The sequence below is a fragment of the Cervus canadensis genome, chromosome 8 (assembly GCF_019320065.1).
Source record: "Cervus canadensis isolate Bull #8, Minnesota chromosome 8, ASM1932006v1, whole genome shotgun sequence".
NCBI classification, from domain to species: Eukaryota; Metazoa; Chordata; class Mammalia; order Artiodactyla; family Cervidae; genus Cervus; species Cervus canadensis.
In genome coordinates, this window is record NC_057393.1 from 29,024,298 (window position 1) to 29,037,091 (window position 12,794).

Consider the following 12,794-nt stretch of genomic DNA (forward strand, 5'->3'; position numbering starts at 1 on the left):
ACCTGGGTTCGATACCTGGGTTGGGAAGATCCACTGGAGGAGGGCATGGCAATCCCCATGGACTGAGAAGCCTGGTGGGCTACAGTCCATGGAATCGCAGAGTCAGACACGGCTGAGCAACTAAGAACACACACACAAACTTGGTAAATCCCCGCTTCTTGGAGATGTGGATCTTCTGATGGCCAGGGAGCTTGAAACTGGCCCCCAGGAGGACTTCAGTCACATGCTCCTTGTTCTGCTGCTTGGTGCAGACAGACATTATGATTTGGCCAACATGGACCCTGGCCACTGTGCCCTGGGGCCTTCCAAAGGCACGCGCCTACCTGTCTGGAACCTAGACTGGGGACAGCATGCCAGCATGAAGGTTCTGAAAAGGGCTGTCTCCAGGGTCCCTTTGAGCATCCCACACAGACAACAGGCTGCATGTACTGTTTGCAGGCGTTGCACACTAGACCGTGATGGGGAAAAGCGCACAATCGGCTTAACTGGCTGCAAATCTATGGCCTATTTTTAAAAATTATGGTTTAAAAAAGAATACTTTCTCATTGAAAAAAAACTTCAAATGATAGCCAACTCTTTTCTATCAAACTGGGGTGATAATAGTATCCACCTCAAACTGTTCTGAGGATAAATGAACAGTGAATGTATGAATTTGTAAGATAAAATTTAAAATGTAACTGTTTACATTTGCTTTTTCTGTTTAACAGAAAAAAATTCACCCTTTCCTCACTACCGTTCATCCCCTATATCCGTCATGTGCCTCAGAGGTAGCCATATTATTAATTTGTTAACATTTTTTAATTAAAAAAATTTAAACTTTATGCTTACATGATACAGGTGTGGCAACTTCTTGATATTTGCTAACTCTGAATGATTAGAATATGGGAATTCACTGACTATTCTATTTTCATATATCTCCAAAATTTTCATTAAAGATAATTATGTAACTCAAAAATTAAACTAATACAAGGTGATAGCTATTCCCTATTAGGTCCTCATAGACTACCATTTTAAAATTGTTGAGTGACATCTTCTGATATTTGCTTCCCTATTTCTATTGAAATATCATGTTTATCTTGCTTTTTTGACTTTTCACTTTTTAGATACTTTTATTGACTATTACGGAAGATGAGAATTGGGCTCTCTTATACCATCATCTATGTTCATTTTATCTATGTTCATTCTTTCAATATACTTTTATCACAATTCAGAGTAAAATCAACATTTTGTGTTTATGTATATAAAAGTGTAAATATTTCTTTTCAACAGCTGAGTCATGTTGTGACTTTCATCACATTTTATTTCTTGCATATCTTTTTGTTTTTCTTGGAGTTAATAATTGCCTCATGTCCTCCCCTGCCACCAGTGGTTTGCTAAATTTTCTAGTTACTTATTTATAATCATTTCCAAATTCTCAACAGAAATATGAAATATTTTATTATTGTCAAGCATATTTTGTAATCTATTGTTACCATATTTTTATTGGGGGCATCCTTTTTGGACCTATAATTTTCCTATTCAAGGCCATCACTAACACAGATGTCCCTTCTGAGTAAATTTTTAATTAATTAATTAATTTTTGCCCATGCCATGCAGCTTATGGGATCTTAATTCCCTGACCAGAGATTGAACCCACAACCTTGATGGTGAAAGACCAGAGTCCTAACCACCAGTGGTTCAGAGACTACTGAACCACCAGGGAATTCCCTTGAGCAAATTTTTTTATAAGGAACCCCCTCTGGCCATAAGGATTGTTAAAAAGAGCTTCTTGAGTTGACAAATTACAGAATAGTGCTCTCTTTGGGAAGACTGATTAGTAAGGGTATCTTCTTTCTCAAGGTTTAATGCACCCCTTCATCAGAAATGTGCCTTGGGAAGCAGAGCACTAAATGAATTTCGGTTCTCACTTATGGTCTCCACACGAGACATCTTTGTTCAATTTACACAGCTGTGTGTGGTATACCTGTTCTAGCTCCTGTTTGTACTGGTTATTCCATGGATACACGGCACACCTGTCATTCTGGATTTTTCCTTCTCCACTATTTTGGTGATTACCCTCATTTTTCTCCTGTGTTAGATCTTTTGCTTACTGAGTTGCAAGTATTCCTCTTTCTTAGTTTGGTCTTTTTTTTTTTTTTCTTTTGGCTGCACTGCGTGGCTTGTAGTATCTTCTTTCCCTGACCAGGAATGGAATCCAGGCCCATGGCAGTGAAAGCGCAGAGTCCTAACCACTGGACTGCCAGGGATTTCCCTAGTCATCCAGTAATTTTTAAGGAAAGAAAGCATGGATATTTTGGGAAGCTTTGGAATTGTGAAAAATATTTTATTCTCACACTTGAGTGATATTTTGTTTGAATATAGAATTATAAATTTGAAATCCTTTTTTCCTAAGAATTTTGAGGATATTGTTCCTTTATCTAATAGTTCCATTATTGCTATTGAGAAGTTTGCTGCTATTACTATTTTCAAATTGCTATATTTCCCCTCTTTCTTTCATTCTGGAAGCTTCTTTTTATTTTTCGGTGTTCTAAAACTGTATTATTATGTGCTTTGATGTGGGACTTTGTAAATCCTTTGTGCTGGGTATTTGACTGTCCTTTTCAATCTAGAAATTTCATGCCCTTCAACTTGGGAAAATTTTTGGAATTATTTTAAAAATAATTTTAACCTTTTAACCTTAATGAACCTTTTAACTTTCATTTTCTTTGTCCTATTTTTTTCTGAGACTCTCATTAGATATTTATACTTTCTGTACTTATCCTTTATTTTTCTTATTTTTTTCTTTTATAATTTTATCTCTGAGCCTATTCATTCTACCTTCTGGGTATTTTCTTAACTTTACCTTGAAAATCTTCTATTAAATATTTTTACTTTTAATGTTATGTTTATGAATATACACCTATTCATATATGTATATATACATATGTATTAATATTTAGAAGTTTGCAAATTATTATTATTCTCTGAATGTACCTTAAAAATGCACAGTTTTTGTTTCACAGAGGTCAGTTTCTTTATATCTCATACTATTAATTATAGATAGTTTTTTTGGAGGGGGGATTGTTTTTAGTTTTATTCTTTTCCCTGAATTGACTTTGATTCTTTCACATTTTTTGGTGGTAGTTAATTCTGGCCTTTATTTCAAGTTAGAAGCGTATTTTAAATCATTAGTATCCTTTCCTGTCCATCAACACAAAAGTGAGGCAATAAAAGATTGAAAATTCTGTATGCATGTTTGAGATCTGTTGATCAGTAGACACCATTTAAAAGTGATAAGGTGGGGACCCAGATGTTTTGTGGAAGACCCCAATTGCGAGAATCTAGAGGTATTTTATTTTGGACTGGTCATTTTCTTCAGAATCTCTATCTTGGACAGCTAAGCAACTGAATTTCTGAAGTCAAAAGAGGGGAGACAATGATCCCCAAATTTAACTAGTTTATTTTAATGTAAAGTGGTTTAAAATTTTGTTATTATTTCAAACGTATACAAAAATAGAGAGACTAGTATAACAAGTGCAACTAACAGTTATCAATTTATAGCCAGTCTTGTTTGATTTAGTTCCTCACCACTCCAACCCCCAGACTTGTTTCATAGCAAATCCCAGACACCATATCATATAATCTGTATATAAGTTTATATTTCTAAAATAAAATGACTTCTTAAAATGACCATCATATCACTAGCACATCTGAATGTGTAATTTGTATTGTATTTACTTTTTCCTGATTACCTCTTAACTTCTCCTCTTCCTAATCCTCTTCCTCTTTTTAACTACTTGAAGGATTCAAGTATATTGCAATTAGTGATTATGTTTCTTAAGTCTCTTTTGGTCTGCCTTTTTCCCCCCTTGCAATTTCTTCATTGAAGAAGACATTATTTGCACTAAAGTTTCCTCACAGTCTATGGAAACTATGCAAAAAAGAGCCTAGATCATGGGACTTCCCTAGTGGTCCCGTGGCTGACACCATGCTTTGAATGCAGGGGCCTTGGGTTCGATCCCTGGTCAGGGAACTAGATCTCACATACCACAACTAAGAGTTTGAAGGCTGCAACTAACGATCCCGTGAGCTGCTATTAAGACCAGAACAACCAAATAAATAAATATTAAAGAGAAAAAAAGAGAAGAAGAGCTTGGATCAGATTGCATCCTTGCGGTTTCTTTGTTTATTTGCTTATTTTTGGCTGTACTGTGTCTTTGTTGCTGTGCACGGGCTTTCTGTAGTTGCAATGAGCAGGGGCTACGGTCTAGCTGTGGTACATGGGTTTCTCATTTGTGGCGGCTTCTGTTATTGTGCAGCATGAATTCTAGAGCCTGCAGCCTCAGTAGTTGTGGTGCATGGGCTTAGTTGCCACACAGTATGTGGAATCCTTCATGATCAGGTTTCGAACTCATGTCTGCTGAATTGGCAGGTAGATTTTTAACCACTGGACCACCAGGGAAGTCCCTTGTGGTTTTTTTGTTTATAGTGTTTTCTGTAAAATGGTAGTTACAGCTAAAGGCTTGATCAGATTCAGGTTTGATTTTTTTTTTTAATACTACTTTTAAAGATTTTTTTGTTTCTTTGTATTTTCATTAAGAGGCACATAGTGTTCTGTTGTTTCTCTTTTGGTGATTAACAACCATTGATAATCATTGCTTAAATCTGTTACTCCACTGGGGTCGCAAAATAGTGATACTCTAATTCTATCCATTCCTTCTTCATTTATTAGTTGGAAGACTTCTATAAAGAGAAACTTCCCTTCTTCCACTATTTGATTTCCTAAAGTACAGGTCTTATAAGAAAAGTAGTAGAAATGCTTGATTCCTCTTATTTATCAATTTCCCAAATAATGAGTTAGTTCCCTCCCTCCTCTAAAGAAGGTCATAGGGGTTTTTCTTTTAAGTATAATTACGAACTCATGGATTTAAATATGTTTGATGAATTTCAGTCAGTTGCAGCTATTATTCTCACTGATGCTCAATTGTCTCATTATTGGTCAATGGGAGCCTCTAATGGGCACCTAAGTCCTTTTGACATGATCCTAGTAATCTTTGATAGCTTTCTTGCTTCCTGTTATGACAAGATTTCCCTGATCATCTTGTATATTAATGTTTCAAATCTGACATCTTCCATTTCCCCAAGGAATCCTGGTTGCTTTTAGTGCAAAGTGGTATTTAAAGACCAGAGTCTAGGAACTAGAGGTGCTTACAGCTATTGAGTTGGTTCATTTCTTGGTCCTTTTCAGTGCGCAGAGCCAGGACATGCATTTTTTAAAACATGAAATGCATCAAGAGTTACTATTAATACATCCAATTAAATCCAAGACTATAGGGATTTTACTTATCTTAATTGATCTTCCATTTGGTTTGTTTGTTTCTCCCACGCCAAAAAAACCTCCAAGCATACAAGTATCATCACTTATTTGCTTAATCAGTGTATGCCCCACTAGAGAATGTATATTTGGTCAACTGCTAGGTTTTAACTTACTTGGAATAATTTCTCTCTATGTGGTTATGATACCAACTCAATAGAGAGTTAGATTCATTTGTTTTATTTGGCTTTTGCTTTTGGGGGCATTGCTTATTGATTTAATTTTGTTGTGACATTATGTAAAATATTTACATAGAAAAGGCAATGGCAACCCACTCCAGTACTCTTACCTGGAAAATTCCATGGACAGAGGAGCCTGCTAGGCTGCAGTCCATGAGGTCGCTAAGAGTCGGACATGACTGAGCAACTTCACTTTCACTTTTCACTTTCATGCATTGGAGAAGGCAATGGCAACCCACTCCAGTGTTCTTGCCTAGAGAATCCCAGGGACAGGGGAGCCTGGTGGGCTGCCGTCTATGGGGTCACACAGAGTCGGACACGACTGAAGTGACTTAGCAGTAGCAAAGTCATATCTACAATATAAGATATCAGTGATGACAACCTTCTACCCTGTCTTCTCCATTTTGTTTCCTCCTTTCTTCTATAGATAAATATTAAAAAAAACCTTTTTATCTTTCCATTTTGTAAAATGATACATTCATATTCCTCCTTTCTTATATAAATATTTGCCTATTATACACATTTATCCACCTTAATATTGACCTTTTAATAAAATTTATGTCTAGGAATATGTTACATATTTATGTTGTGATTCAACTTGTTCCCTGTTTTGCTTCTTACCTAGAGGGCTGAAATTCTTAAAACAGATAATGCAATGCCAAGAGCATGGATGTACTTTAAAAGGGAGATGGACCTGGGTTTGAATTCCAGCTCTACCCCTTTCTTGCCATATTACCACAATATAACTTCAGATTGTTCATCAGTAAGTTCACCCATCATTTCCTGGTTGATATTAGTAAATTGTTGTATGATTATCCTGTTTTTGGATTATGCCATTACAGCCCTACTGAATCACTTATACCTGGTGACACATCTTTACCACATTATATTATATTAGGACCACAAGAACACATAGAAGAACTATACAAACAGGTCTTAATGACCCAGATAACCATGATGGTGAGATCACTCACCTAGAACCAGACATCCTGGAGTGTGAAGTCAAGTGGGGCTTAAGAAGCATTACTATGAGCAAAGCTAGTGGAAGTGATGGAATTCCAACTGAGCTATTTCAAATCCTAAAAGATGATGCTGTTAAAGTGCTGCACTTAATATGTCAGCAAATTTGGAAACTCAGCAGTGGCCACAGGACTGGAAAGGGTCAGTTTTCATCCCAATTCCAAAGAAAAGCAATGCCAAAGAATGTTCAAACTACTGTACCATTGCGCTCATTTCACATGCTAGCAAGGTAATCCTCAAAATCTTTCAAGTTAGGCTTCAGCAGTATGTGAAATGAGAACTTCCAGATGTACAAGTTGGATTCAGAAAAGGCAGAGGAACTATTGCAGGAAGGGGAACCCTTTCCAGAGCCCGAAACTGGGCTCTTGTCTAACACTCAGAAATGAATTGTCTGAGGAGACACATGTGTTGACAAAGCAAGAGATTTTATTGGGAAAGGGCACCCAGGTGGAGAGCAATAGGGTAGGGGAACCCAGGAGAACAGCTCTGTCACATGGTTCGCAGTCTCTGGTTTTATGGTGATGGGATTAGTTTACAAGTTGTCTTTAGCCAATCATTCTGACTCAGAGTCCTTCCTGGTGGTTCAGGCCTTGTTCAGCCAAGATGGATGCCAGAGAGAAGGATTATGGGAGGTGGTCGGACATGTGGTGTCTCCTTTTGACCTTTGCTGAACTCTTCCAGTTGGTGGAGGCTTATTAGTTCTGTGTTCCTTACCAGGACCTCCTGTCATAAAATAACTCATGCAAATAGTTTACTATGGTGCCTGGCCAGGGTGGGTGGTTTCAATCAGTGTGCTTCCCTGAACCAGAGATCAAATTGCCAACATCTGTTGGATCATAGAAAAAGCAAGAGGCTTTTCCTGCTTCACTGCCTATGCTAAAGCCTTTGACAGTGTGGATAACAATAAACTGTGGAAAATTCTTCAAGAGATGGGAATACCAGATCACCTTACCTGTCTCCTGAGAAACCTATATGCAGGACAAGAAGCAACAGTTAGAAACAGACACGGAACAATGGACTGGTTTAAAATTGGGAAAGGGGTATGTCAAGGCTGTATATTGTCACCCTGCTTACTTAACTTCTATGCAGAGTACATCATATGAAATGTTGGGCTGGATGAATCACAAGCTGGAATCAAGATTGCCAGGAGAAATACCAACAAACTCAGGCATGCAGATAATACCATGCTAATGGCAGAAAGTGTAGAGGAATTAAAGAGCCTCTTGATGAGGGTGAAAGAGGAGAGTGAAAAAGCTGGCTTAAAACTCAACATTCAAAAAACTAAGATCATGGCAACTGGTCCCATCACTTCATGGTAAATAGATGGGGAAAAGTTGAAAACAGTGACAGATTTCATTTTCTTGGGCTCCAAAATCACTGTGAATGGTGACCATAGTCATGAAATTAAAAGATGCTTGCTCCTTGGAAGGAAAACTGACAAACCTAGGCAGCGTATTAAAAAGCAGAGACATCACTTTGCCAACAGTTTTTCCTTCTCCTCCTCAGATCAGCCTTGTGTTTCACATGTACCCACATTGCTGCACAGAGCATGCTTCTTCAGATCCTGGGTTTTGCTCTTTTAGCAAGTCCTGGCCATTTTCTCTACCATTCTAACCTCCTTGGAGGTTATCTGCAGCCTCCTTGGAACCCACCCAGCACAACTGACTTAAGTCGGTCTGATGGGCTCACAGATTGAGTGTTCTCTGAGGGTTTCTCATCTTTCCAGCTACCCCAACATATCTTAGGCTCCCAAGAGAGGTCTGGCTCTGGGGAACATGGCCCCAGAGTCAGGCCAGGCTTAGGGCCAAGACAAGATTGGGCTTTTATTCTTTCATTTATTTATTCAACAAGTATTTTCTGGTTTCCATTAAGTGCCAAGTTCAAAGGATAAAAACATGGAGCCCATTCTCATGAAACTTAACATTTGGTGGAAAGAGAGAGAGTGCACAAGTAGGGTGACATGATGGATGGGTAAGTTTGGGAGCTGTGAACTCTAATCATGGGTTCAGGGAAGGCTTCCTGGAGGGAGTGATATTTAATCTGAAATCTCAAGGATGAATAGGCGTCAGTCAAGTGGTGGGGGTTGCAGGGTAGAAAGAACTTTTCGGGCTGCAAGAAGAACAGTGTCTGCAAAGGCAGGAAGGGAAGGTCATTGGGGCTGGAGTAGAGAAAGCAGCGGGAAGTGTGCTGGAGGTGAGGCTGGGTTGGTGGCAGAGGTTGGGGCTTTGTGGCTTGTGAGTCAAGAGTTTGGACTTCACCCCCTGCAGGCCCATGGTGGTCCACCAAAGAGTGTTAAACTGAAAGTTAGTGTGTATGTGTATGATGGCAGGGGAGTACACCAGAATATTATTTGCATTTTTAAAGATAACATTAGCTACAAGCAAGAGTGAGCAGGCAGAGTTGCTGATCGTGGTGATGCGGAGCTAGAAGCAGGTGGCCCAGATATGCTGTTTCCAGGAGGCTAAACTGACAGGACTTGGATTCTGATTGGCTGAGTGGATGAGGGAGACGGAGGAGTCAGGACAACTGGTAGAGATCTGACATAAGCAGTTGAGTGGAAGATGGTGCCATTCCCTCAGATTAGGATCAATGGTTGGGACAGTCATGCCTTGGACTCTGCACAGAGAGTCACTCAAGATGGTTGAGGGTAATGATGGGGGCACATATGTGGCCTAACCCAGTCAAGGGGCCAGAGAAGCCTCCCTGGTTTAGAAAACTGATGGCAAGGCCTTGACTAAATGTTGCTGAGGGTCCAGGATATGAGGTTGGGCCTAGGGTTGGGATCTGGGGACACCTGGAAGTTGAGGGGGCAGGCAACCTGGAGACTTGGAAGTGGACTTAGGGTGGCCAAGTCCTGGGTGACTCTAGCCTTGGTTGGTGACAGACGGCTGGGCTGGGCCGGGCTGCCCTCTCCTCCACCGATAATTAATCCCGCACGGGGGCCGCGGGCGATGACAGGGCTGTCTAGCGTGCACTTAAGCATTAAATGACCAATTTCTGTCAGACTAACTTCCCCAGCCTCCCCGTCCCCTCCTCTGCCGCCCACCCCCCGCCCACACCCCCTCCCTCCGCTCCCTGCACTCTGAGTTTTTCAGCAACTGATGGCTCCTGGTTCATTTCTGTGGAATTAATTGGTCCCTGAATGAATTCTGTTGACAGGGCAATTTATCATGTGTTTGGGCTGACAGTGCGGGTGTCGGGGGGTAGGGGGGTGGGGAGATGAATGGGGGGGCTGAGATGAAGGGGAGGAGGGGGTCTGGGTTGGGGTGAGTATTGACCATAGATAGGGACCTGAGAGGTGTCAGCCCCAGGGTTGGGGGTGCCATAGAGCACCCCAATCATGGCTGCATGCTTTGCTACACATCCTTGATCCCACAAGTTTGAGAGAAAACCCTAAATTGGAGAGGACCTCCAAACTTTATCTGACTTCTCCCCTACCCTTCAATCATCTCAAATGGGGTGTCTTCATTGGGGGAATTCAGCACCATGCTACGTTAAACCTCTGAAGGCTAGAATGGTGCTGGGGCTCTGGGATAGAATAAGGGAGCATGTGTGTGTGTGTGTGTGTGTGTATGTGTGTGTGTGTGTGTGTGTGCATGCTCATGCACTCAAGGAGCAAAGGGACTGATTAGTCTGGGGGGTAAGGGGGCTGGTCCCCAGGGAGTTGGGCGCTCAGCCGGCCTGGCTAACAGGGGCCTAAGGGACTGGCTAATTAGAGTATTGGGATGATCTGGGCTGGGAGGGTGTTGTGGGGAAGCAGGACACGTAGTTGGCCCCCAATAGCTTCTTTCTTTGTCTCCCTCCCATGTAGCTTATCCTGCACCCTCAGTGGTCTCCACCATTCTCCTAGAGATCTCTGGGCAGACACTGGGAAGAGAGAGAGGGAAAGGCAGTAATGACTCTCAGATGGGAGAGATGGCAACAAACAAATAAATCCATGCCTCCTTTCCTATCTTAAAAAGTCCCCCATCCCCTTCCCCATCTGAATGTATCCAATCTTCTTCCACAGAGCTTTCCTGAACTCCTCCTGACCATAGAGATTGAAGGCTACCTACCACATATAACTGCAGAAGCTTAGAATGTCAAAGTGGGAAGGAGTCCTAGAGGCCATCTGGTTTTACACAGGAGGCAAGGACAGAGACCCAAGGGGCTTGTTGAAGGTCACACGGTGATCACAGGAGCCAATTTCTGGGTTCCTGCTGCTCTCAGCTTGGAGATGCCTCTGTATACACATGCTTTTCGTTCTGCCTAGAGGATGCATTTCCAGTCTGAGGATTCCTTAGGGAAGGGGTGGCTCTTCTACAGGTCTCTTCAACCAGGAAATTGAGGCTGAGCCTGGGCACTTGGGGATGGACAGTCACAAAGATTAGGACATGGGAACATACTGAGGTGCTGCTGGGTGCTGGGGTTCAATCAAGTAAGGAGGCCACACCGAGGAGGGTGTGGGTCAGATGGGGGAGGGGAGAGCAGTGTAATCTGGGGGCCCTGAACCCTGGGTTCTGAGAGATGGAGCCAACCAGGGCAAGAGGAGCCCTGGATCAAGGCAGTGATCGACCACCTATGTGTGCTCTCCTGCTGCAGGCAGGCGACAAGCTCACGCTCTCGCAGACCACCTTCTAAATCTCCCAGAATGATTCTTCCAAAGCTCCCTACCCTCCACAAGGCAGGACCCAGTCCTGCTCCCCTCACTCTCAGCAGATAGCAACTGTGTCTCTTGCAAGCTCTCTGAGCAGCTTCTCAGCCCTATCCTCTCATGATCAGCTTTTTCCCAGCAGAATTCTCCGATTCATCCCCACTCTTCACCCTCCACCCCATTCTTTCAGGCATGTTTCCATAAGCCCCTCGGTCCATCTCTCAATAGCCCCTCCTTTCCCACACAGTCTCAACCCTCTGCCTTGGCCCCCAGGCCAGTTCATATAGTCCTTAGCTTGAAAGGACTCTCCCTTGCGCTCACTGACCACAGCATCTCCTGGCCCTTCTTGTCCTCCCTTCCCTTCCAAACTTTTCAAAAGAATTGTTTACCCTCTGCCTCCATCTGCTTCCCCAGTTCTTAGCTACCCCTCCCCCAGGTCTTAGCTACCCCTCCACCTTCAGAAAGCACCAGCTGCTGGTCACCAGGTGGCCCCTGTTCACCAAATCCAATGGCCTTTCCCTCAATCATACAACAACAACAAAAAGCAAAATCTAGTTTATTCATTGAACAATTATGCTTATATGTATCAAGGATATGGTAGTCTCTCTACTTTTGTTTTAATTTTTTGAAACTCAAAATTACATTTAGAAAAGCATACTCACAGAAATCTCACCCTTACCTAGTCACCCATCCACCCTGTTCCCTGCTCAGAGACAACCATTTTTATTAGATTACTAATTATCTTTCCAGTGTTTTCATATATATAAGCAAATGTGATAAAGTCCTTATTTTCCTTCTTTCTTAAACAGGGTGTCCATTATTCAGCACTTTTCTTCTTTTACTTAAAACTCTAATCTTGTACATCTCCATGTTGGTGTCCTCGTGGGGCTAATCCTTAGTGTGGCCTCCATCATCTCCTGCCTGGACCACTGTGGTGGGTTTGTACAGGCCTCCCTGTGCCCACCGTCTCTCTTTGTATCCCACTCCTTATGTTATGGACAGAGAGCGTCTCCAAAAATGCAAGTCTATTATACCACTGTCTCTTGCTCAAAAACTTTCCATGACTCTCAATGCCTACAGCAAAAAAGTCCGAAGTTCTTAACAGGACATTAGTGCCCCCCAGAACTATTTAACTCAGAACTTTTGGGTTACAATTGGCAGACACTCAACACACTTGCTTAAGTGATAAAAAGGAGAAGGTGCTGGCTTAGGACCCTGGAAGTGCCAAAGTGGCCCTGCTTCAGGCCTAACTGGCTCCAGAGGCTCGAATGATACCAGCACAGGTCTGCCTCTCAGCTCTGAGTGTCCCAGCCTGACTCTTGAGTGTGTCTGCACTGTGCTCTCAGGCAGGGGCTATCCACATAGTGGGGAACTGTCCCTAGAGATCCAAAGCCCTCATCATTGCAGCTCACAGCCCAAAGAAAGAAGGGACCCTCTCTCTTCCAGCTCCAATAACAAGACTTCTGAGAGGACTCTTCCTACCTTGAGGTGCTGTGAACAGGGACGGGGCGGGGGGCCCATTGGACAGACATAGGTCTCAGGCCCACATCTATGGTCAGGAGCTCACAGGGTATTTTGACTGACAGTCCCATAAGAACTACACAGGATG

General features: G+C 42.2%; 1 pseudogene; it reads right to left on the bottom strand.

The window, feature by feature from the left end:
- Positions 1 to 375: 375 nt before the first annotated feature.
- Positions 376 to 495, bottom strand: LOC122446914 (annotated as a pseudogene).
- Positions 496 to 12,794: the final 12,299 nt, after the last annotated feature.